This window comes from Delphinus delphis, chromosome 5, assembly GCF_949987515.2.
Source record: "Delphinus delphis chromosome 5, mDelDel1.2, whole genome shotgun sequence".
In the NCBI taxonomy this organism is placed as follows: Eukaryota; Metazoa; Chordata; class Mammalia; order Artiodactyla; family Delphinidae; genus Delphinus; species Delphinus delphis.
The window spans coordinates 51,969,986-51,996,605 of record NC_082687.1 but is presented as its reverse complement, the minus strand read 5'-3'; positions in this window follow the sequence as shown (position 1 = coordinate 51,996,605).

Below are 26,620 nucleotides of genomic sequence, written 5' to 3'. Positions count from 1 at the left end.
AATAACCAAAGGCTTAGCGTGCCGTACCGGAACCAGATTAGGGCCTGAAGCCATCCTGCGGTGTTGCGGCCAACTCAAAAGAAAGCGAGTTGAAGAAATGAGCTCAGGGGCACTGTAATTCACAAACCTGCAGAGTTATAAATGACAGCTATCGTCCAAAAATATACTGAAGTAAGGCTGCCAAGAGGACTTGAAACGGGGCAGAATTGCAGGAAACCGATTTCAGGAGGTAGACTGGAATTGCATTGAAAGCATAGGAAAAGAGGCAGAACGTCCACAATGATGCACTTGGCCAAAAAGGGCGTATGCGTTTTTTCCTGAATATATTCAGGAAAAAACGCATACGCTCTTTTTGGCCAACCAAGCAAGCTTGCAAAGGAAATCTGCACTACAATGAAGTCTCACTTCCCCCCGGTCAAAAGGGCCATCTGAAAAAAGTGTAAAATCCAGAAAGGCAGGACAGGCCATGGAGAACTGGGAGCCTTGTTATGCTGATGGGCGGGATGTAAATTGCCAACAACCACTGGGGAGAAGTGTATGGTGTTTCCTGAAACATCTAAAAAACAAAGCAACAGAGCCTAGGGCACTGCCACTTATGGTCCTATAGCTTAGGGAAATTAAAATCAAAAAGACACAGCCACCCCAATGTTTGGGACGCCTCTGTTTACAAGAACCTCGTTTACCGTACAAGTTCAATATCACAGAAAGTGAAAAATGGATAAAGAACTTGTGGTACTTACGTACAATGCAGTATCACTCAGCAATGAAATCTATGTCATCAGGCCCGTAGCAGCATAATGAGTCGATTCAGGTACGATGATTCTAACTGAAATAAGTCACACAGAAAAAGAAACATCATAAGATATCACTAATACACGGAATGTAAACTTGGCTACACAGGAACTGCATTCCAAAACAGAACAGGGTCTCAAATTTAGAAAACCAACTTATGCTTGCTTAAGGGGAAAGGTGAGTTGGGGTGCTGCATAAAACCAGAGATTGAAATGAGCACAGATAAAGTTCCTTAAGCCAAATATGGAATAGACAAGAGCTACTCCTTGCTCAACGAAATGGACACAACACCCCATATTAAATGCCTAAGAATGTACCTGACTAGTAAGTATCTTAAAACCTATGGATTGCTATGTCTCCGAAAGAGAATCAAACGTGTGTACAGGGGCACAAACGCAGCAGTGATAGGATTGGAGAGGTTCGGTGAGCAAATGAAGACCCTTTGAAGTCATATTGCATGGTACCCATTCCACGGGTTTCAACTACCCAGGTTTAAGGTATTCTACCTTCAGCTAAAACATGCATGTGGAACCCAGAGTATGATCAACCATGTGAACGGGAGACGTGTTCAAATATGTCTCAGTTTTCCTCCCCTGGTACTCGGGTGCAACATTCCAGACGCTTTACTAACACTCTCCCGATTTGGAGAGTCAGCGCCTTTAACCTCCTGTTTGGCCCAGTTTGCAATTTCTGCGGAAGATGAACAGGAATAGGGAGAACCAATGAGAGGCTAGCTGGAGGTGTCTGGACGGGCAAATTTAACTCTCATTTCCCACCAGGAGGAGGAAATAACCAAAGGCTCAGCGTGCTGTGCCAGAACCAGATTAGGGCCTGAAGCCATCCTGCAGTGTTGCGGCCAGGTCACAAGAAAGCGAGTTGAAGAAAGGAGCTCAGGGGCACTGTAATTCACAAACCTGCAGAGTTATAAATGACAGCTATCGTCCAAAAATAGACTGAAGTAAGGCTGCCAAGAGGACTTGAAAGCGGGGCAGAATTGCAGGAAACCGATTTCAGGAGGTAGACTGGAATTGCATTGAAAGCATAGGAAAAGAGGCAGAACGTCCACAATGATGCACTTGGCCAAAAAGGGTGTATGCGTTTTTTCCTGAATATATTCAGGAAAAAACGCATACGCCCTTTTTGGCCAACGAAGCAAGCTTGCCAAGGAAATCTGCACTACAATGAAGTCTCACTTCCCCCAGGTCAAAAGGGCCATCTGAAAAAAGTGTAAAATCCAGAAAGGCAGGACAGGCCATGGAGAATTGGGAGCCTTGTTATGCTGATGGGCGGGATGCAAATTGCCAACAGACACTCAGGAGAAGTGTATGGTGTTTCCTGAAACATCTAAAAAACAAAGCAACAGAGCCTAGGGCACTTCCACTTATGGTCCTATAGCTTAGGGAAATTAAAATCAAAAAGACACAGCCACCCCAAAGTTCGGAACGGCTCTGTTTACAAGAACCTTGTTTACAGTACAAGTTCAACATCGCAGAAAGTGAAAAATGGATAAAGAAGTTGTGGTATTTACTTACAAAGCAATATCACTCAGCAATGAAATCTGTCTCATCAGGCCCTTAGCAGCACAATGAGTGGATTCAGGTATGATGATTCTAACTGAAATAAGTCACACAGAAAAAGAAACATCATAAGATATCAGTAATACACGGAATGTAAACTTGGCTACACAGGAACTGAATTACAGAACAGAAGAGTGTCTCAAATTTAGAAAACCAACTTATGCTTGCTTAAGGGTAAAGGTGAGTTGGGGTGCTGCATAAAACCAGAGATTGAAATGAGCACAGATAAAGTTCCTTAAGCCAAATATGCAATAGACAAGAGCTACTCCTTGCTCAACGAAATGGACTCAACACCCCATATTAAACGCCTAAGAATGTACCTGACTAGTAAGTATCTTAAAACCTATGGATTGCTATGTCTCCGAAAGAGAATCAAGCATGTGTACAGGGGCATAAACGCAGCAGTGATAGGATTGGAGAGGTTCGGTGAGCAAATGAAGACCCTTTGAAGTCATATTGCATGGTACCCATTACACGGGTCTCAACTCTCCAGGTTTAAGTTATTCTTCCTTCAGCTAAAACATGCATGTGGAACCTAGAGTATGATCAACCATGTGATCGGGAGACGTGTTCAAATATGTCTCAGTTTTCGTACCCTGGTACTCGGGTGCAACATTCCAGACGCTTTACTAACACTCTCCCGACTTGGAGAGTCAGTCCCTTTAACCTCCTGTTTGGCCCAGTTTGCAATTTCTGCGGAAGATGAAAAGGAATAGCGAGAACCAATGAGAGGCTAGCTGGAGGTGTCTGGACGGGCAAATTTAACTCTCATTTCCCACCAGGAAGAGGAATTAACCAAAGACTCAGCGTGCCGTGCCGGAACCAGATTAGGGCCTGAAGCCATCCTGCGGTGTTGCGGCCAGCTCAAAAGAAAGCGAGTTGAAGAAAGGAGCTCAGGGGCACTGTAATTCACAAACCTGCAGAGTTATAAATGACAGCTATCGTCCAAAAATAGACTGAAGTAAGGCTGCCAAGAGGACTTGAAAGCGGGGCAGAATTGCAGGAAACCGATTTCAGGAGGTAGACTGGAATTGCATTGAAAGCATAGGAAAAGAGGCAGAACGTCCACAATGATGCACTTGGCCAAAAAGGGCGTATGCGTTTTTTCCTGAATATATTCAGGAAAAAACGCATACGCACTTTTTGGCCAACCAAGCAAGCGTGCAAAGGAAATCTGCACTACAATGAAGTCTCACTTCCCCCCGGTCAAAAGGGCCATCTGAAAAAAGTGTAAAATCCAGAAAGGCAGGACAGGCCATGGAGAACTGGGAGCCTTGTTATGCTGATGGGCGGGATGTAAATTGCCAACAACCACTTGGGAGAAGTGTATGGTGTTTCCTGAAACATCTAAAAAACAAAGCAACAGAACCTAGGGCACTTCCACTTATGGTCCTATAGTTTAGGGAAATTAAAATCAAAAAGACACAGCCACCCCAAAGTTTGGAATGGCTCTGTTTACAAGAACCTCATTTACAGTACAAGTTCAACATCGCAGAAAGTGAAAAATGTATAAAGAAGTTGTGGTATTCACTTACAAAGCAATATCACTCAGCAATGAAATCTGTGTCATCAGGCCCTTAGCAGCACAATGAGTGGATTCAGGTATGATGATTCTAACTGAAATAAGTCACACAGAAAAAGAAACATCATAAGATATCAGTAATACACGGAATGGAAACTTGGCTACACAGGAACTGAATTACAGAACATAAGAGGGTCTCAAATTTAGAAAACCAACTTATGCTTGCTTAAGGGTAAAGGTGAGTTGGGGTGCTGCATAAAACCAGAGATTGAAATGAGCACAGATAAAGTTCCTTAAGCCAAATATGGAATAGACAAGAGCTACTCCTTGCTCAACGAAATGGACTCAACACCGCATATTAAACGCCTAAGAATGTACCTGACTAGTAAGTATCGTAAAACCTATGGATTGTTATGTCTCCAAAAGAGAATCAAGCATGTGTACAGGGGCATAAACGCAGCAGTGATAGGATTGGAGAGGTTCGGTGAGCAAATGAAGACCCTTTGAAGTCATATTGCATGGTCCCCATTACACGGGTCTCAACTACCCAGGTTTAAGGTATTCTTCCTTCAGCTAAAACATGCATGTGGAACCCAAGTATGATCAACCATGTGAACGGGAGACGTGTTCAAATATGTCTCAGTTTTCCTCCCCTGGTACTCGGGTGCAACATTCCAGACGCTTTACTAACACTCTCCCCACTTGGAGAGTCAGCGCCTTTAACCTCCTGTTTGGCACAGTTTGCAATTTCTGCGGAAGATGAACAGGAATAGCGAGAACCAATGAGAGACTAGTTGGAGGTGTTTGGACGGGCAAATTTAACTCTCATTTCCCACCAGGAAGAGGAATTAACCAAAGGCTCAGCATGCCATGCCAGAACCAGATTAGGGCCTGAAGACATCCTGCGGTGTTGCGGCCAGTTCACAAGAAAGCGAGTTGAAGAAAGGAGCTCAGGGCCACTGTAATTCACAAACCTGCAGAGTTATAAATGACAGCTATCGTCCAAAAATAGACTGAAGTAAGGCTGCCAAGAGGACTTGAAAGCGGGGCAGAATTGCAGGAAACCGATTTCAGGAGGTAGACTGGAATTGCATTGAAAGCATAGGAAAAGAGGCAGAACGTCCACAATGATGCACTTGGCCAAAAAGGGCGTATGCGTTTTTTCCTGAATATATTCAGGAAAAAACGCATACGCCCTTTTTGGCCAACAAAGCAAGCTTGCAAAGGAAATCTGCACTACAATGAAGTCTCACTTTCCCCTGGTCAAAACGGCCATCTGAAAAAAGTGTAAAATCCAGAAAGGCAACAGGCCATTGAGAACTGGGAGCCTTGTTATGCTGATGGGCGGGATGTAAATTGCCAACAGACACTTGGGAGAAGTGTATGGTGTTTCCTGAAACATCTAAAAAACAAAGCAACAGAGCCTAGGGCACTTCCACTTATGGTCCTATAGCTTAGGGAATTTAAAATCAAAAAGACACAGCCACCCCAAAGTTTGGAATGGCTCTGTTTACAAGAACCTCGTTTACAGTACAAGTTCAACATCGCAGAAAGTGAAAAATGGATAAAGAAGTTGTGGTATACACTTACAAAGCAATATCACTCAGCAATGAAATCTATGTCATCTGGCCGTTAGCAGCACAATGAGTGGATTCAGGTATGATGATTCTAACTGAAATAAGTCACACAGAAAAAGAAACATCATAAGATATCAGTAATACACGGAATGGAAACTTGGCTACACAGGAACTGAATTACAGAACAGAACAGGGTCTCAAATTTAGAAAACCAACTTATGCTTGCTTAAGGGGAAAGGTGAGTTGGGGTGCTGCATAAAACCAGAGATTGAAATGAGCACAGATAAAGTTCCTTAAGCCAAATATGGAATAGACAAGAGCTACTCCTTGCTCAACGAAATAGACTCAACACCGCATATTAAACGCCTAAGAATGTACCTGACTAGTAAGTATCTTAAAACTTATGGATTGTTATGTCTCCGAAAGAGAATCAAGCATGTGTACAGGGGCATAAACGCAGCAGTGATAGGATTGGAGAGGTTCGGTGAGCAAATGAAGACCCTTTGAAGTCATATTGCATGGTACCCATTCCACGGGTTTCAACTACCCAGGTTTAAGGTATTCTTCCTTCAGCTAAAACATTCATGTGGAACCTAGAGTATGATCAACCATGTGATCGGGAGACGTGTTAAAATATGTCTCAGTTTTCGTACCCTGGTACTCGGGTGCAACATTCCAGACGCTTTACTAACACTCTTCCGACTTGGAGAGTCAGTCCCTTTAACCTCCTGTTTGGCCCAGTTTGCAATTTCTGCGGAAGATGAACAGGAATAGCGAGAACCAATGAGAGACTAGCTGGAGGTGTCTAAACGGGCAAATTTAACTCTCATTTCCCACCAGGAAGAGGAATTAACCAAAGGCTCAGCGTGCCGTGCCGGAACCACATTAGGGCCTGAAGCCATCCTGCGGTGTTGCGGCCAGGTCACAAGAAAGCGAGTTGAAGAAAGGAGCTCAGGGGCACTGTAATTCACAAACCTGCAGAGTTATAAATGACAGCTATCGTCCAAAAATATACTGAAGTAAGGCTGCCAAGAGGACTTGAAAGCGGGGCAGAATTGCAGGAAACCAATTTCAGGAGGTAGACTGGAATTGCATTGAAAGCATAGGAAAAGAGGCAGAATGTCCACAATGATGCACTTGGACAAAAACGGCGTATGCGTTTTTTCCTGAATATATTCAGGAAAAAACGCATACGCCCTTTTTGACCAACCAAGCAAACTTGCAAAGAAATGTGCACTACAATGAAGTCTCACTTCCCCCCGGTCAAAAGGGCCATCTGAAAAAAGTGTAAAATCCAGAAAGGCAGGACAGGCCATGGAGAACTGGGAGCCTTGTTATGCTGATGGGCGGCATGTAAATTGCCAACAGACACTCGGGAGAAGCGTATGGTGTTTCCTGAAACATCTAAAAAACAAAGCAACAGAGCCTAGGGCACTGCCACTTATGGTCCTATAGCTTAGGGAAATTAAAATCAAAAAGACACAGCCACCCCAAAGTTTGGGACGCCTCTGTTTACAAGAACCTCATTTACTGTACAAGTTCAATATCACAGAAAGTGAAAAATGGATAAAGAACTTGTGGTACTTACGTACAATGCAGTATCACTCAGCAATGAAATCTATGTCATCAGGCCTGTAGCAGCATAATGAGTGGATTCAGGTACGATGATTCTAACTGAAATAAGTCACACAGAAAAAGAAACATCATAAGATATCACTAATACACGGAATGTAAACTTGGCTACACAGGAACTGAATTCCAAAACAGAACAGGTTCTCAAATTTAGAAAACCAACTTATGCTTGCTTAAGGGTAAAGGTGAGTTGGGTTGCTGCATAAAACCAGAGATTGAAATGAGCACAGATAAAGTTCCTTAAGCCAAATATGGAATAGACAAGAGCTACTCCTTGCTCAACGAAATGGACTCAACACCGCATATTAAACGCCTAAGAATGTACCTGACTAGTAAGTATCTTAAAACCTATGGATTGCTATGTCTCCGAAAGAGAATCAAGCATGTGTACTGGGGCATAAACGCAGCAGTGATAGGATTGGAGAGGTTCGGTGAGCAAATGAAGACCCTTTGAAGTCATATTGCATGGTACCCATTACACGGGTCTCAACTCTCCAGGTTTAAGGTATTCTTCCTTCAGCTAAAACCTGCATGTGGAACCCAGAGTATGATCAACCATGTGAACGGGAGACGTGTTCAAATATGTCTCAGTTTTCCTCCCCTGGTACTCGGGTGCAACATTCCAGACACTTTACTAACACTCTCCTGACTTGGAGAGTCAGCGCCTGTAACCTCCTATTTGGCCCAGTTTGCAATTTCTGCGGAAGGTGAACAGGAATAGCGAGAACCAATGAGAGACTAGCTGGAGGTGTCTGGACGGGCAAATTTAACTCTCATTTCCCACCAGGAAGAGGAAATAACCAAAGGCTCAGCGTGCCGTGCCGGAAACAGATTAGGGCCTGAAGCCATCCTGCGGTGTTGCGGCCAGGTCACAAGAAAGCGAGTTGAAGAAAGGAGCTCAGGGGCACTGTAATTCACAAACCTGCAGAGTTATAAATGACAGCTATCGTCCAAAAATAGACTGAAGTAAGGCTGCCAAGAGGACTTGAAAGCGGGGCAGAATTGCAGGAAACCGATTTCAGGAGGTAGACTGGAATTGCATTGAAAGCATAGGAAAAGAGGCAGAACGTCCACAATGATGCACTTGGCCAAAAAGGGCGTATGCGTTTTTTCCTGAATATATTCAGGAAAAAACGCATACGCCCTTTTTGGCCAACCAAGCAAGCTTGCAAAGGAAATCTGCACTACAATGAAGTCTCACTTCCCCCCGGTCAAAAGGGCCATCTGAGAAAAGTGTAAAATCCAGAAAGGCAACAGGCCATTGAGAACTGGGAGCCTTGTTATGCTGATGGGCGGGATGTAAATTGCCAACAGACACTTGGGAGAAGTGTATGGTGTTTCCTGAAACATCTAAAAAACAAAGCAACAGAGCCTAGGGCACTTCCACTTATGGTCCTATAGCTTAGGGAAATTAAAATCAAAAAGACACAGCCACCCCAAAGTTCAGAACGGCTCTGTTTACAAGAACCTTGTTTACAGTACAAGTTCAACATCGCAGAAAGTGAAAAATGGATAAAGAAGTTGTGGTATTTACTTACAAAGCAATATCACTCAGCAATGAAATCTGTGTCATCAGGCCCGTAACAGCACAATGAGTGGATTCAGGTATGATGATTCTAACTGAAATAAGTCACACAGAAAAAGAAACATCATAAGATATCAGTAATACACGGAATGTAAACTTGGCTACACAGGAACTGAATTACAGAACTGAACAGGGTCTAAAATTTAGAAAACCAACTTATGCTTGCTTAAGGGTAAAGGTGAGTTGGGGTGCTGCATAAAACCAGAGATTGAAATGAGCACAGATAAAGTTCCTTAAACCAAATATGGAATAGACAAGAGCTACTCCTTGCTCAACGAAATGGACTCAACACCGCATATTAAACGCCTAAGAATGTACCTGACTAGTAAGTATCTTAAAACCTATGGATTGCTATGTCTCCGAAAGAGAATCAAGCATGTGTACAGGGGCATAAACGCAGCAGTGATAGGATTGGAGAGGTTCGGTGAGCAAATGAAGACCCTTTGAAGTCATATTGCATGGTACCCATTCCACGGGTTTTAAATACCCACGTTTAAGGTATTCTTCCTTCAGCTAAAACATGCATGTGGAACCTAGAGTATGATCAACCATGTGATCGGGAGACGTGTTCAAATATGTCTCAGTTTTCATACCCTGGTACTCGGGTGCAACATTCCAGACGCTTTACTAACACTCTCCCGACTTGGAGAGTCAGTCCCTTTAACCTCCTGTTTGGCTTAGTTTGCAATTTCTGCGGAAGATGAACAGGAATAGCGAGAACCAATGAGAGACTAGCTGGAGGTGTCTGGACGGGCAAATTTAACTCTCATTTCCCACCAGGAAGAGGAAATAACCAAAGGCTTAGCGTGCCGTACCGGAACCAGATTAGGGCCTGAAGCCATCCTGCGGTGTTGCGGCCAACTCAAAAGAAAGCGAGTTGAAGAAATGAGCTCAGGGGCACTGTAATTCACAAACCTGCAGAGTTATAAATGACAGCTATCGTCCAAAAATATACTGAAGTAAGGCTGCCAAGAGGACTTGAAACGGGGCAGAATTGCAGGAAACCGATTTCAGGAGGTAGACTGGAATTGCATTGAAAGCATAGGAAAAGAGGCAGAACGTCCACAATGATGCACTTGGCCAAAAAGGGCGTATGCGTTTTTTCCTGAATATATTCAGGAAAAAACGCATACGCTCTTTTTGGCCAACCAAGCAAGCTTGCAAAGGAAATCTGCACTACAATGAAGTCTCACTTCCCCCCGGTCAAAAGGGCCATCTGAAAAAAGTGTAAAATCCAGAAAGGCAGGACAGGCCATGGAGAACTGGGAGCCTTGTTATGCTGATGGGCGGGATGTAAATTGCCAACAATCACTGGGGAGAAGTGTATGGTGTTTCCTGAAACATCTAAAAAACAAAGCAACAGAGCCTAGGGCACTGCCACTTATGGTCCTATAGCTTAGGGAAATTAAAATCAAAAAGACACAGCCACCCCAATGTTTGGGACGCCTCTGTTTACAAGAACCTCGTTTACCGTACAAGTTCAATATCACAGAAAGTGAAAAATGGATAAAGAACTTGTGGTACTTACGTACAATGCAGTATCACTCAGCAATGAAATCTATGTCATCAGGCCCGTAGCAGCATAATGAGTCGATTCAGGTACGATGATTCTAACTGAAATAAGTCACACAGAAAAAGAAACATCATAAGATATCACTAATACACGGAATGTAAACTTGGCTACACAGGAACTGCATTCCAAAACAGAACAGGGTCTCAAATTTAGAAAACCAACTTATGCTTGCTTAAGGGGAAAGGTGAGTTGGGGTGCTGCATAAAACCAGAGATTGAAATGAGCACAGATAAAGTTCCTTAAGCCAAATATGGAATAGACAAGAGCTACTCCTTGCTAAACGAAACGGACACAACACCCCATATTAAATGCCTAAGAATGTACCTGACTAGTAAGTATCTTAAAACCTATGGATTGCTATGTCTCCGAAAGAGAATCAAACGTGTGTACAGGGGCACAAACGCAGCAGTGATAGGATTGGAGAGGTTCGGTGAGCAAATGAAGACCCTTTGAAGTCATATTGCATGGTACCCATTCCACGGGTTTCAACTACCCAGGTTTAAGGTATTCTACCTTCAGCTAAAACATGCATGTGGAACCCAGAGTATGATCAACCATGTGAACGGGAGACGTGTTCAAATATGTCTCAGTTTTCCTCCCCTGGTACTCGGGTGCAACATTCCAGACGCTTTACTAACACTCTCCCGATTTGGAGAGTCAGCGCCTTTAACCTCCAGTTTGGCCCAGTTTGCAATTTCTGCGGAAGATGAACAGGAATAGGGAGAACCAATGAGAGGCTAGCTGGAGGTGTCTGGACGGGCAAATTTAACTCTCATTTCCCACCAGGAGGAGGAAATAACCAAAGGCTCAGCGTGCTGTGCCAGAACCAGATTAGGGCCTGAAGCCATCCTGCAGTGTTGCGGCCAGGTCACAAGAAAGCGAGTTGAAGAAAGGAGCTCAGGGGCACTGTAATTCACAAACCTGCAGAGTTATAAATGACAGCTATCGTCCAAAAATAGACTGAAGTAAGGCTGCCAAGAGGACTTGAAAGCGGGGCAGAATTGCAGGAAACCGATTTCAGGAGGTAGACTGGAATTGCATTGAAAGCATAGGAAAAGAGGCAGAACGTCCACAATGATGCACTTGGCCAAAAAGGGTGTATGCGTTTTTTCCTGAATATATTCAGGAAAAAACGCATACGCCCTTTTTGGCCAACGAAGCAAGCTTGCAAAGGAAATCTGCACTACAATGAAGTCTCACTTCCCCCAGGTCAAAAGGGCCATCTGAAAAAAGTGTAAAATCCAGAAAGGCAGGACAGGCCATGGAGAATTGGGAGCCTTGTTATGCTGATGGGCGGGATGCAAATTGCCAACAGACACTCAGGAGAAGTGTATGGTGTTTCCTGAAACATCTAAAAAACAAAGCAACAGAGCCTAGGGCACTTCCACTTATGGTCCTATAGCTTAGGGAAATTAAAATCAAAAAGACACAGCCACCCCAAAGTTCGGAACGGCTCTGTTTACAAGAACCTTGTTTACAGTACAAGTTCAACATCGCAGAAAGTGAAAAATGGATAAAGAAGTTGTGGTATTTACTTACAAAGCAATATCACTCAGCAATGAAATCTGTCTCATCAGGCCCTTAGCAGCACAATGAGTGGATTCAGGTATGATGATTCTAACTGAAATAAGTCACACAGAAAAAGAAACATCATAAGATATCAGTAATACACGGAATGTAAACTTGGCTACACAGGAACTGAATTACAGAACAGAAGAGTGTCTCAAATTTAGAAAACCAACTTATGCTTGCTTAAGGGTAAAGGTGAGTTGGGGTGCTGCATAAAACCAGAGATTGAAATGAGCACAGATAAAGTTCCTTAAGCCAAATATGCAATAGACAAGAGCTACTCCTTGCTCAACGAAATGGACTCAACACCCCATATTAAACGTCTAAGAATGTACCTGACTAGTAAGTATCTTAAAACCTATGGATTGCTATGTCTCCGAAAGAGAATCAAGCATGTGTACAGGGGCATAAACGCAGCAGTGATAGGATTGGAGAGGTTCGGTGAGCAAATGAAGACCCTTTGAAGTCATATTGCATGGTACCCATTACACGGGTCTCAACTCTCCAGGTTTAAGTTATTCTTCCTTCAGCTAAAACATGCATGTGGAACCTAGAGTATGATCAACCATGTGATCGGGAGACGTGTTCAAATATGTCTCAGTTTTCGTACCCTGGTACTCGGGTGCAACATTCTAGACGCTTTACTAACACTCTCCCGACTTGGAGAGTCAGTCCCTTTAACCTCCTGTTTGGCCCAGTTTGCAATTTCTGCGGAAGATGAAAAGGAATAGCGAGAACCAATGAGAGGCTAGCTGGAGGTGTCTGGACGGGCAAATTTAACTCTCATTTCCCACCAGGAAGAGGAATTAACCAAAGACTCAGCGTGCCGTGCCGGAACCAGATTAGGGCCTGAAGCCATCCTGCGGTGTTGCGGCCAGCTCAAAAGAAAGCGAGTTGAAGAAAGGAGCTCAGGGGCACTGTAATTCACAAACCTGCAGAGTTATAAATGACAGCTATCGTCCAAAAATAGACTGAAGTAAGGCTGCCAAGAGGACTTGAAAGCGGGGCAGAATTGCAGGAAACCGATTTCAGGAGGTAGACTGGAATTGCATTGAAAGCATAGGAAAAGAGGCAGAACGTCCACAATGATGCACTTGGCCAAAAAGGGCGTATGCGTTTTTTCCTGAATATATTCAGGAAAAAACGCATACGCACTTTTTGGCCAACCAAGCAAGCGTGCAAAGGAAATCTGCACTACAATGAAGTCTCACTTCCCCCCGGTCAAAAGGGCCATCTGAAAAAAGTGTAAAATCCAGAAAGGCAGGACAGGCCATGGAGAACTGGGAGCCTTGTTATGCTGATGGGCGGGATGTAAATTGCCAACAACCACTTGGGAGAAGTGTATGGTGTTTCCTGAAACATCTAAAAAACAAAGTAACAGAACCTAGGGCACTTCCACTTATGGTCCTATAGTTTAGGGAAATTAAAATCAAAAAGACACAGCCACCCCAAAGTTTGGAATGGCTCTGTTTACAAGAACCTCATTTACAGTACAAGTTCAACATCGCAGAAAGTGAAAAATGTATAAAGAAGTTGTGGTATTCACTTACAAAGCAATATCACTCAGCAATGAAATCTGTGTCATCAGGCCCTTAGCAGCACAATGAGTGGATTCAGGTATGATGATTCTAACTGAAATAAGTCACACAGAAAAAGAAACATCATAAGATATCAGTAATACACGGAATGGAAACTTGGCTACACAGGAACTGAATTACAGAACATAAGAGGGTCTCAAATTTAGAAAACCAACTTATGCTTGCTTAAGGGTAAAGGTGAGTTGGGGTGCTGCATAAAACCAGAGATTGAAATGAGCACAGATAAAGTTCCTTAAGCCAAATATGGAATAGACAAGAGCTACTCCTTGCTCAACGAAATGGACTCAACACCGCATATTAAACGCCTAAGAATGTACCTGACTAGTAAGTATCTTAAAACCTATGGATTGCTATGTCTCCGAAAGAGAATCAAGCATGTGTACAGGGGCATAAACGCAGCAGTGATAGGATTGGAGAGGTTCGGTGACCAAATGAAGACCCTTTGAAGTCATATTGCATGGTACCCATTCCACGGGTTTCAACTACCCAGGTTTAAGGTATTCTTCCTTCAGCTAAAACATGCATGTGGAACCTAGAGTATGATCAACCATGTGATCGGGAGACGTGTTCAAATATGTCTCAGTTTTCGTACCCTGGTACTCGGGTGCAACATTCTAGACGCTTTACTAACACTCTCCCGACTTGGAGAGTCAGTCCCTTTAACCTCCTGTTTGGCCCAGTTTGCAATTTCTGCGGAAGATGAACAGGAATAGCGAGAACCAATGAGAGGCTAGCTGGAGGTGTCTGGACGGGCAAATTTAACTCTCATTTCCCACCAGGAAGAGGAAATAACCAAAGGCTCAGCGTGCCATGCCGGAACCAGATTAGGGCCTGAAGCCATCCTGCGGTGTTGCGGCCAGGTCACAAGAAAGCGAGTTGAAGAAAGGAGCTCAGGGGCAGTGTAATTCACAAACCTGCAGAGTTATAAATGACAGCTATCGTCCAAAAATAGACTGAAGTAAGGCTGCCAAGAGGACTTGAAAGCGGGGCAGAATTGCAGGAAACCGATTTCAGGAGGTAGACTGGAATTGCATTGAAAGCATAGGAAAAGAGGCAGAACGTCCACAATGATGCGCTTGGCCAAAAAGGGCGTATGCGTTTTTTCCTGAATATATTCAGGAAAAAACGCATACGCCCTTTTTGGCCAACCAAGCAAGCTTGCAAAGGAAATCTGCACTACAATGAAGTCTCACTTTCCCCCGGTCAAAAGGGCCATCTGAAAAAAGCGTAAAATCCAGAAAGGCAGGACAGGCCATGGAGAACTGGGAGCCTTGTTATGCTGATGGGCGGGATGTAAATTGCCAAAAGACACTCGGGAGAAGTGTATGGTGTTTCCTGAAACATCTAAAAAACAAATCAACAGAGCCTAGGGCACTTCCACTTATGGTCCTATAGCTTAGGGAAATTAAAATAAAAAAGACACAGCCACCCCAAAGTTTGGGACGCCTCTGTGTACAAGAACCTCGTTTACAGTACAAGTTCAACATCGCAGAAAGTGAAAAATGGATAAAGAAGTTGTGGTATTTACTTACAAAGCAATATCACTCAGCAATGAAATCTATGTCATCAGGCTCTTAGCATCACAATGAGTGGATTCAGGTATGATGATTCTAACTGAAATAAGTCACACAGAAAAAGAAACATCATAAGATATCAGTAATACACGGAATGGAACCTTGGCTACACAGGAACTGAATTACAGAACAGAACAGGGTCTCAAATTTAGAAAACCAATTTATGCTTGCTTAAGGGTAAAGGTGAGTTGGAGTGCTGCATAAAACCAGAGATTGAAATGAGCACAGATAAAGTTCCTTAAGTCAAATATGGAATAGACAAGAGCTACTCCTTGCTCAACGAAATGGACTCAACACCGCATATTAAACGCCTAAGAATGTACCTGACTAGTAAGTATCGTAAAACCTATGGATTGTTATGTCTCCAAAAGAGAATCAAGCATGTGTACAGGTGCATAAACGCAGCAGTGATAGGATTGGAGAGGTTCGGTGAGCAAATGAAGACCCTTTGAAGTCATATTGCATGGTACCCATTACACGGGTCTCAACTACCCAGGTTTAAGGTATTCTTCCTTCAGCTAAAACATGCATGTGGAACCCAAGTATGATCAACCATGTGAACGGGAGACGTGTTCAAATATGTCTCAGTTTTCCTCCCCTGGTACTCGGGTGCAACATTCCAGACGCTTTACTAACACTCTCCCCACTTGGAGAGTCAGCGCCTTTAACCTCCTGTTTGGCACAGTTTGCAATTTCTGCGGAAGATGAACAGGAATAGCGAGAACCAATGAGAGACTAGTTGGAGGTGTTTGGACGGGCAAATTTAACTCTCATTTCCCACCAGGAAGAGGAATTAACCAAAGGCTCAGCATGCCATGCCAGAACCAGATTAGGGCCTGAAGACATCCTGCGGTGTTGCGGCCAGTTCACAAGAAAGCGAGTTGAAGAAAGGAGCTCAGGGCCACTGTAATTCACAAACCTGCAGAGTTATAAATGACAGCTATCATCCAAAAATAGACTGAAGTAAGGCTGCCAAGAGGACTTGAAAGCGGGGCAGAATTGCAGGAAACCGATTTCAGGAGGTAGACTGGAATTGCATTGAAAGCATAGGAAAAGAGGCAGAACGTCCACAATGATGCACTTGGCCAAAAAGTGCGTATGCGTTTTTTCCTGAATATATTCAGGAAAAAACGCATACGCCCTTTTTGGCCAACAAAGCAAGCTTGCAAAGGAAATCTGCACTACAATGAAGTCTCACTTTCCCCTGGTCAAAACGGCCATCTGAAAAAAGTGTAAAATCCAGAAAGGCAACAGGCCATTGAGAACTGGGAGCCTTGTTATGCTGATGGGCGGGATGTAAATTGCCAACAGACACTTGGGAGAAGTGTATGGTGTTTCCTGAAACATCTAAAAAACAAAGCAACAGAGCCTAGGGCACTTCCACTTATGGTCCTATAGCTTAGGGAATTTAAAATCAAAAAGACACAGCCACCCCAAAGTTTGGAACGGCTCTGTTTACAAGAACCTCGTTTACAGTACAAGTTCAACATTGCAGAAAGTGAAAAATGGATAAAGAAGTTGTGGTATACACTTACAAAGCAATATCACTCAGCAATGAAATCTATGTCATCTGGCCGTTAGCAGCACAATGAGTGGATTCAGGTATGATGATTCTAACTGAAATAAGTCACACAGAAAAAGAAACATCATAAGATATCAGTAATACACGGAATGGAAACTTGGCTACACAGGAACTGAATTACAGAACAGAACAGGGTCTCAAATTTAGAAAACCAACTTATGCTTGCTTAAGGGTAAAGGTGAGTTGGGGTGCTGCATAAAACCAGAGATTGAAATGAGCACAGATAAAGTTCCTTAAGCCAAATATGCAATAGACAAGAGCTACTCCTTGCTCAACGAAATAGACTCAACACCGCATATTAAACGCCTAAGAATGTACCTGACTAGTAAGTATCTTAAAACTTATGGATTGTTATGTCTCCGAAAGAGAATCAAGCATGTGTACAGGGGCATAAACGCAGCAGTGATAGGATTGGAGAGGTTCGGTGAGCAAATGAAGACCCTTTGAAGTCATATTGCATGGTACCCATTCCACGGGTTTCAACTACCCAGGTTTAAGGTATTCTTCCTTCAGCTAAAACATTCATGTGGAACCTAGAGTATGATCAACCATGTGATCGGGAGACGTGTTAAAATATGTCTCAGTTTTCGTACCCTGGCACTCGGGTGCAACATTCCAGACGCTTTACTAACACTCTTCCGACTTGGAGAGTCAGTCCCTTTAACCTCCTGTTTGGCCCAGTTTGCAATTTCTGCGGAAGATGAACAGGAATAGCGAGAACCAATGAGAGACTAGCTGGAGGTGTCTAAACGGGCAAATTTAACTCTCATTTCCCACCAGGAAGAGGAATTAACCAAAGGCTCAGCGTGCCGTGCCGGAACCACATTAGGGCCTGAAGCCATCCTGCGGTGTTGCGGCCAGGTCACAAGAAAGCGAGTTGAAGAAAGGAGCTCAGGGGCACTGTAATTCACAAACCTGCAGAGTTATAAATGACAGCTATCGTCCAAAAATAGACTGAAGTAAGGCTGCCAAGAGGACTTGAAAGCGGGGCAGAATTGCAGGAAACCAATTTCAGGAGGTAGACTGGAATTGCATTGAAAGCATAGGAAAAGAGGCAGAATGTCCACAATGATGCACTTGGACAAAAACGGCGTATGCGTTTTTTCCTGAATATATTCAGGAAAAAACGCATACGCCCTTTTTGACCAACCAAGCAAACTTGCAAAGAAATGTGCACTACAATGAAGTCTCACTTCCCCCCGGTCAAAAGGGCCATCTGAAAAAAGTGTAAAATCCAGAAAGGCAGGACAGGCCATGGAGAACTGGGAGCCTTGTTATGCTGATGGGCGGGATGTAAATTGCCAACAACCACTGGGGAGAAGCGTATGGTGTTTCCTGAAACATCTAAAAAACAAAGCAACAGAGCCTAGGGCACTGCCACTTATGGTCCTATAGCTTAGGGAAATTAAAATCAAAAAGACACAGCCACCCCAAAGTTTGGGACGCCTCTGTTTACAAGAACCTCGTTTACTGTACAAGTTCAATATCACAGAAAGTGAAAAATGGATAAAGAACTTGTGGTACTTACGTACAATGCAGTATCACTCAGCAATGAAATCTATGTCATCAGGCCTGTAGCAGCATAATGAGTGGATTCAGGTACGATGATTCTAACTGAAATAAGTTACACAGAAAAAGAAACATCATAAGATATCACTAATACACGGAATGTAAACTTGGCTACACAGGAACTGAATTCCAAAACAGAACAGGTTCTCAAATTTAGAAAACCAACTTATGCTTGCTTAAGGGTAAAGGTGAGTTGGGTTGCTGCATAAAACCAGAGATTGAAATGAGCACAGATAAAGTTCCTTAAGCCAAATATGGAATAGACAAGAGCTACTCCTTGCTCAACGAAATGGACTCAACACCGCATATTAAACGCCTAAGAATGTACCTGACTAGTAAGTATCTTAAAACCTATGGATTGCTATGTCTCCGAAAGAGAATCAAGCATGTGTACTGGGGCATAAACGCAGCAGTGATAGGATTGGAGAGGTTCGGTGAGCAAATGAAGATCCTTTGAAGTCATATTGCATGGTACCCATTACACGGGTCTCAACTCTCCAGGTTTAAGGTATTCTTCCTTCAGCTAAAACCTGCATGTGGAACCCAGAGTATGATCAACCATGTGAACGGGAGACGTGTTCAAATATGTCTCAGTTTTCCTCCCCTGGTACTCGGGTGCAACATTCCAGACACTTTACTAACACTCTCCCGACTTGGAGAGTCAGCGCCTGTAACCTCCTATTTGGCCCAGTTTGCAATTTCTGCGGAAGGTGAACAGGAATAGCGAGAACCAATGAGAGACTAGCTGGAGGTGTCTGGACGGGCAAATTTAACTCTCATTTCCCACCAGGAAGAGGAAATAACCAAAGGCTCAGCGTGCCGTGCCGGAAACAGATTAGGGCCTGAAGCCATCCTGCGGTGTTGCGGCCAGGTCACAAGAAAGCGAGTTGAAGAAAGGAGCTCAGGGGCACTGTAATTCACAAACCTGCAGAGTTATAAATGACAGCTATCGTCCAAAAATAGACTGAAGTAAGGCTGCCAAGAGGACTTGAAAGCGGGGCAGAATTGCAGGAAACCGATTTCAGGAGGTAGACTGGAATTGCATTGAAAGCATAGGAAAAGAGGCAGAACGTCCACAATGATGCACTTGGCCAAAAAGGGCGTATGCGTTTTTTCCTGAATATATTCAGGAAAAAACGCATACGCCCTTTTTGGCCAACCAAGCAAGCTTGCAAAGGAAATCTGCACTACAATGAAGTCTCACTTCCCCCCGGTCAAAAGGGCCATCTGAGAAAAGTGTAAAATCCAGAAAGGCAACAGGCCATTGAGAACTGGGAGCCTTGTTATGCTGATGGGCGGGATGTAAATTGCCAACAGACACTTGGGAGAAGTGTATGGTGTTTCCTGAAACATCTAAAAAACAAAGCAACAGAGCCTAGGGCACTTCCACTTATGGTCCTATAGCTTAGGGAAATTAAAATCAAAAAGACACAGCCACCCCAAAGTTCGGAACGGCTGTGTTTACAAGAACCTTGTTTACAGTACAAGTTCAACATCGCAGAAAGTGAAAAATGGATAAAGAAGTTGTGGTATTTACTTACAAAGCAATATCACTCAGCAATGAAATCTGTGTCATCAGGCCCGTAGCAGCACAATGAGTGGATTCAGGTATGATGATTCTAACTGAAATAAGTCACACAGAAAAAGAAACATCATAAGATATCAGTAATACACGGAATGTAAACTTGGCTACACAGGAACTGAATTACAGAACTGAACAGGGTCTAAAATTTAGAAAACCAACTTATGCTTGCTTAAGGGTAAAGGTGAGTTGGGGTGCTGCATAAAACCAGAGATTGAAATGAGCACAGATAAAGTTCCTTAAACCAAATATGGAATAGACAAGAGCTACTCCTTGCTCAACGAAATGGACTCAACACCGCATATTAAACGCCTAAGAATGTACCTGACTAGTAAGTATCTTAAAACCTATGGATTGCTATGTCTCCGAAAGAGAATCAAGCGTGTGTACAGGGGCATAAACGCAGCAGTGATAGGATTGGAGAGGTTCGGTGAGCAAATGAAGACCCTTTGAAGTCATATTGCATGGTACCCATTCCACGGGTTTTAAATACCCACGTTTAAGGTATTCTTCCTTCAGCTAAAACATGCATGTGGAACCTAGAGTATGATCAACCATGTGATCGGGAGACGTGTTCAAATATGTCTCAGTTTTCATACCCTGGTACTCGGGTGCAACATTCCAGACGCTTTACTAACACTCTCCCGACTTGGAGAGTCAGTCCCTTTAACCTCCTGTTTGGCTTAGTTTGCAATTTCTGCGGAAGATGAACAGGAATAGCGAGAACCAATGAGAGACTAGCTGGAGGTGTCTGGACGGGCAAATTTAACTCTCATTTCCCACCAGGAAGAGGAAATAACCAAAGGCTTAGCGTGCCGTACCGGAACCAGATTAGGGCCTGAAGCCATCCTGCGGTGTTGCGGCCAACTCAAAAGAAAGCGAGTTGAAGAAATGAGCTCAGGGGCACTGTAATTCACAAACCTGCAGAGTTATAAATGACAGCTATCGTCCAAAAATACACTGAAGTAAGGCTGCCAAGAGGACTTGAAACGGGGCAGAATTGCAGGAAACCGATTTCAGGAGGTAGACTGGAATTGCATTGAAAGCATAGGAAAAGAGGCAGAACGTCCACAATGATGCACTTGGCCAAAAAGGGCGTATGCGTTTTTTCCTGAATATATTCAGGAAAAAACGCATACGCTCTTTTTGGCCAACCAAGCAAGCTTGCAAAGGAAATCTGCACTACAATGAAGTCTCACTTCCCCCCGGTCAAAAGGGCCATCTGAAAAAAGTGTAAAATCCAGAAAGGCAGGACAGGCCATGGAGAACTGGGAGCCTTGTTATGCTGATGGGCGGGATGTAAATTGCCAACAACCACTGGGGAGAAGTGTATGGTGTTTCCTGAAACATCTAAAAAACAAAGCAACAGAGCCTAGGGCACTGCCACTTATGGTCCTATAGCTTAGGGAAATTAAAATCAAAAAGACACAGCCACCCCAAAGTTTGGGACGCCTCTGTTTACAAGAACCTCGTTTACTGTACAAGTTCAATATCACAGAAAGTGAAAAATGGATAAAGAACTTGTGGTACTTACGTACAATGCAGTATCACTCAGCAATGAAATCTATGTCATCAGGCCTGTAGCAGCATAATGAGTGGATTCAGGTACGATGATTCTAACTGAAATAAGTCACACAGAAAAAGAAACATCATAAGATATCACTAATACACGGAATGTAAACTTGGCTACACAGGAACTGAATTCCAAAACAGAACAGGTTCTCAAATTTAGAAAACCAACTTATGCTTGCTTAAGGGTAAAGGTGAGTTGGGTTGCTGCATAAAACCAGAGATTGAAATGAGCACAGATAAAGTTCCTTAAGCCAAATATGGAATAGACAAGAGCTACTCCTTGCTCAACGAAATGGACTCAACACCGCATATTAAACGCCTAAGAATGTACCTGACTAGTAAGTATCTTAAAACCTATGGATTGCTATGTCTCCGAAAGAGAATCAAGCATGTGTACTGGGGCATAAACGCAGCAGTGATAGGATTGGAGAGGTTCGGTGAGCAAATGAAGACCCTTTGAAGTCATATTGCATGGTACCCATTACACGGGTCTCAACTCTCCAGGTTTAAGGTATTCTTCCTTCAGCTAAAACCTGCATGTGGAACCCAGAGTATGATCAACCATGTGAACGGGAGACGTGTTCAAATATGTCTCAGTTTTCCTCCCCTGGTACTCGGGTGCAACATTCCAGACACTTTACTAACACTCTCCCGACTTGGAGAGTCAGCGCCTGTAACCTCCTATTTGGCCCAGTTTGCAATTTCTGCGGAAGGTGAACAGGAATAGCGAGAACCAATGAGAGACTAGCTGGAGGTGTCTGGACGGGCAAATTTAACTCTCATTTCCCACCAGGAAGAGGAAATAACCAAAGGCTCAGCGTGCCGTGCCGGAAACAGATTAGGGCCTGAAGCCATCCTGCGGTGTTGCGGCCAGCTCAAAAGAAAGCGAGTTGAAGAAAGGAGCTCAGGGGCACTGTAATTCACAAACCTGCAGAGTTATAAATGACAGCTATCGTCCAAAAATAGACTGAAGTAAGGCTGCCAAGAGGACTTGAAAGCGGGGCAGAATTGCAGGAAACCGATTTCAGGAGGTAGACTGGAATTGCATTGAAAGCATAGGAAAAGAGGCAGAACGTCCACAATGATGCACTTGGCCAAAAAGGGCGTATGCGTTTTTTCCTGAATATATTCAGGAAAAAACGCATACGCCCTTTTTGGCCAACCAAGCAAGCTTGCAAAGGAAATCTGCACTACAATGAAGTCTCACTTCCCCCCGGTCAAAAGGGCCATCTGAGAAAAGTGTAAAATCCAGAAAGGCAACAGGCCATTGAGAACTGGGAGCCTTGTTATGCTGATGGGCGGGATGTAAATTGCCAACAGACACTTGGGAGAAGTGTATGGTGTTTCCTGAAACATCTAAAAAACAAAGCAACAGAGCCTAGGGCACTTCCACTTATGGTCCTATAGCTTAGGGAAATTAAAATCAAAAAGACACAGCCACCCCAAAGTTCGCAACGGCTCTGTTTACAAGAACCTTGTTTACAGTACAAGTTCAACATCGCAGAAAGTGAAAAATGGATAAAGAAGTTGTGGTATTTACTTACAAAGCAATATCACTCAGCAATGAAATCTGTGTCATCAGGCCCGTAGCAGCACAATGAGTGGATTCAGGTATGATGATTCTAACTGAAATAAGTCACACAGAAAAAGAAACATCATAAGATATCAGTAATACACGGAATGTAAACTTGGCTACACAGGAACTGAATTACAGAACTGAACAGGGTCTAAAATTTAGAAAACCAACTTATGCTTGCTTAAGGGTAAAGGTGAGTTGGGGTGCTGCATAAAACCAGAGATTGAAATGAGCACAGATAAAGTTCCTTAAACCAAATATGGAATAGACAAGAGCTACTCCTTGCTCAACGAAATGGACTCAACACCGCATATTAAACGCCTAAGAATGTACCTGACTAGTAAGTATCTTAAAACCTATGGATTGCTATGTCTCCGAAAGAGAATCAAGCGTGTGTACAGGGGCATAAACGCAGCAGTGATAGGATTGGAGAGGTTCGGTGAGCAAATGAAGACCCTTTGAAGTCATATTGCATGGTACCCATTCCACGGGTTTTAAATACCCACGTTTAAGGTATTCTTCCTTCAGCTAAAACATGCATGTGGAACCTAGAGTATGATCAACCATGTGATCGGGAGACGTGTTCAAATATGTCTCAGTTTTCATACCCTGGTACTCGGGTGCAACATTCCAGACGCTTTACTAACACTCTCCCGACTTGGAGAGTCAGTCCCTTTAACCTCCTGTTTGGCTTAGTTTGCAATTTCTGCGGAAGATGAACAGGAATAGCGAGAACCAATGAGAGACTAGCTGGAGGTGTCTGGACGGGCAAATTTAACTCTCATTTCCCACCAGGAAGAGGAAATAACCAAAGGCTTAGCGTGCCGTACCGGAACCAGATTAGGGCCTGAAGCCATCCTGCGGTGTTGCGGCCAACTCAAAAGAAAGCGAGTTGAAGAAATGAGCTCAGGGGCACTGTAATTCACAAACCTGCAGAGTTATAAATGAGAGCTATCGTCCAAAAATATACTGAAGTAAGGCTGCCAAGAGGACTTGAAACGGGGCAGAATTGCAGGAAACCGATTTCAGGAGGTAGACTGGAATTGCATTGAAAGCATAGGAAAAGAGGCAGAACGTCCACAATGATGCACTTGGCCAAAAAGGGCGTATGCGTTTTTTCCTGAATATATTCAGGAAAAAACGCATACGCTCTTTTTGGCCAACCAAGCAAGCTTGCAAAGGAAATCTGCACTACAATGAAGTCTCACTTCCCCCCGGTCAAAAGGGCCATCTGAAAAAAGTGTAAAATCCAGAAAGGCAGGACAGGCCATGGAGAACTGGGAGCCTTGTTATGCTGATGGGCGGGATGTAAATTGCCAACAACCACTGGGGAGAAGTGTATGGTGTTTCCTGAAACATCTAAAAAACAAAGCAACAGAGCCTAGGGCACTGCCACTTATGGTCCTATAGCTTAGGGAAATTAAAATCAAAAAGACACAGCCACCCCAATGTTTGGGACGCCTCTGTTTACAAGAACCTCGTTTACCGTACAAGTTCAATATCACAGAAAGTGAAAAATGGATAAAGAACTTGTGGTACTTACGTACAATGCAGTATCACTCAGCAATGAAATCTATGTCATCAGGCCCTTAGCAGCACAATGAGTGGATTCAGGTACGATGATTCTAACTGAAATAAGTCACACAGAAAAAGAAACATCATAAGATATCACTAATACACGGAATGTAAACTTGGCTACACAGGAACTGCATTCCAAAACAGAACAGGGTCTCAAATTTAGAAAACCAACTTATGCTTGCTTAAGGGGAAAGGTGAGTTGGGGTGCTGCATAAAACCAGAGATTGAAATGAGCACAGATAAAGTTCCTTAAGCCAAATATGGAATAGACAAGAGCTACTCCTTGCTAAACGAAATGGACACAACACCCCATATTAAATGCCTAAGAATGTACCTGACTAGTAAGTATCTTAAAACCTATGGATTGCTATGTCCCCGAAAGAGAATCAAACGTGTGTACAGGGGCACAAACGCAGCAGTGATAGGATTGGAGAGGTTCGGTGAGCAAATGAAGACCCTTTGAAGTCATATTGCATGGTACCCATTCCACGGGTTTCAACTACCCAGGTTTAAGGTATTCTACCTTAGGCTAAAACATGCATGTGGAACCCAGAGTATGATCAACCATGTGAACGGGAGACGTGTTCAAATATGTCTCAGTTTTCCTCCCCTGGTACTCGGGTGCAACATTCCAGACGCTTTACTAACACTCTCCCGATTTGGAGAGTCAGCGCCTTTAACCTCCTGTTTGGCCCAGTTTGCAATTTCTGCGGAAGATGAACAGGAATAGGGAGAACCAATGAGAGGCTAGCTGGAGGTGTCTGGACGGGCAAATTTAACTCTCATTTCCCACCAGGAGGAGGAAATAACCAAAGGCTCAGCGTGCTGTGCCAGAACCAGATTAGGGCCTGAAGCCATCCTGCAGTGTTGCGGCCAGGTCACAAGAAAGCGAGTTGAAGAAAGGAGCTCAGGGGCACTGTAATTCACAAACCTGCAGAGTTATAAATGACAGCTATCGTCCAAAAATAGACTGAAGTAAGGCTGCCAAGAGGACTTGAAAGCGGGGCAGAATTGCAGGAAACCGATTTCAGGAGGTAGACTGGAATTGCATTGAAAGCATAGGAAAAGAGGCAGAACGTCCACAATGATGCACTTGGCCAAAAAGGGCGTATGCGTTTTTTCCTGAATATATTCAGGAAAAAACGCATACGCCCTTTTTGGCCAACGAAGCAAGCTTGCAAAGGAAATCTGCACTACAATGAAGTCTCACTTCCCCCAGGTCAAAAGGGCCATCTGAAAAAAGTGTAAAATCCAGAAAGGCAGGACAGGCCATGGAGAATTGGGAGCCTTGTTATGCTGATGGGCGGGATGCAAATTGCCAACAGACACTCAGGAGAAGTGTATGGTGTTTCCTGAAACATCTAAAAAACAAAGCAACAGAGCCTAGGGCACTTCCACTTATGGTCCTATAGCTTAGGGAAATTAAAATCAAAAAGACACAGCCACCCCAAAGTTTGGGACGCCTCTGTTTACAAGAACCTCTTTTACAGTACAAGTTCAACATCGCAGAAAGTGAAAAATGGATAAAGAAGTTGTGGTATTTACTTACAAAGCAATATCACTCAGCAATGAAATCTGTGTCATCAGGCCCTTAGCAGCACAATGAGTGGATTCAGGTATGATGATTCTAACTGAAATAAGTCACACAGAAAAAGAAACATCATAAGATATCAGTAATACACGGAATGTAAACTTGGCTACACAGGAACTGAATTACAGAACAGAAGAGTGTCTCAAATTTAGAAAACCAACTTATGCTTGCTTAAGGGTAAAGCTGAGTTGGGGTGCTGCATAAAACCAGAGATTGAAATGAGCACAGATAAAGTTCCTTAAGCCAAATATGGAATAGACAAGAGCTACTCCTTGCTCAACGAAATGGACTCAACACCGCATATTAAACGCCTAAGAATGTACCTGACTAGTAAGTATCTTAAAACCTATGGATTGCTATGTCTCCGAAAGAGAATCAAGCATGTGTACAGGGGCATAAACGCAGCAGTGATAGGATTGGAGAGGTTCGGTGAGCAAATGAAGACCCTTTGAAGTCATATTGCATGGTACCCATTACACGGGTCCAAGTCTCCAGGTTTAAGTTATTCTTCCTTCAGCTAAAACATGCATGTGGAACCTAGAGTATGATCAACCATGTGATCGGGAGACGT